This window comes from Triticum dicoccoides, chromosome 6B (genome assembly GCF_002162155.2).
Source record: "Triticum dicoccoides isolate Atlit2015 ecotype Zavitan chromosome 6B, WEW_v2.0, whole genome shotgun sequence".
In the NCBI taxonomy this organism is placed as follows: domain Eukaryota; kingdom Viridiplantae; phylum Streptophyta; class Magnoliopsida; order Poales; family Poaceae; genus Triticum; species Triticum dicoccoides.
The window spans coordinates 562,895,388-562,896,384 of record NC_041391.1 but is presented as its reverse complement, the minus strand read 5'-3'; positions in this window follow the sequence as shown (position 1 = coordinate 562,896,384).

Genomic DNA, 997 nt, shown 5'->3' with positions numbered 1-997 from the left:
CGGCCAGGGGGGAAACTTGCCCCCCAAGCCAGGTGGAGGCGCCCCCACCCCTAGGGTTTCCAACCATAGGCGCGCGGGGGGGGGGGCAAGGGGGGCGCAGCAGCCCACCAGGGGCTGGTTCCCCTCCCACTTCAGCCCATGGGGCCCTCCGGGATAGGTTGCCCCACCCGGTGGACCCCCGGGACCCTTCCGGTGGTCCCGGTACAATACCGGTGACCCCCGAAACTTTCCCGTTGACCGAAACCTGACTTCCTATATATAATTCTTCACCTCCGGACCATTCCGGAACTCCTCATGACGTACGGGATCTCATCCGGGACTCCGAACAACTTTCGGGTTACTGCATACTAATATCTCTTCAACCCTAGCGTCACCGAACCTTAAGTGTGTAGACCCTACGGGTTCGGGAGACATGCAGACATGATCGAGACGCCTCTCCGGTCAATAACCAACAGCGGGATCTGGATACCCATGTTGGCTCCCACATACTCCTCGATGATCTCATCGGATGAACCACGATGTCGAGGATTCAATCAACCCCGTATACAATTTCCTTTGTCAATCGGTACGTTACTTGCCCGAGACTCGATCGTCGGTATCCCAATACCTCACTTAATCTTGTTACCGGCAAGTCACTTTACTCGTACCGTAATGCATGATCCCGTGACCAGACACTTGGTCACATTGAGCTCATTATGATGATGCATTACCGAGTGGGCCCAGAGATACCTCTCTGTCATACGGAGTGACAAATCCCAGTCTCGATTCATGCCAACCCAACGGACACTTTCGGAGATACCCGTAGTGCACCTTTATAGTCACCCAGTTACGTTGTGACGTTTGGCACACCCAAAGCACTCCTACGGTATCCGGGAGTTGCACAATCTCATGGTCTAAGGAAATGATACTTGACATTTGGAAAAGCTCTAGCTAAACGAACTACACGATCTTTGAGCTATGCTTAGGATTGGGTCTTGTCCATCACATCATTCTCCTA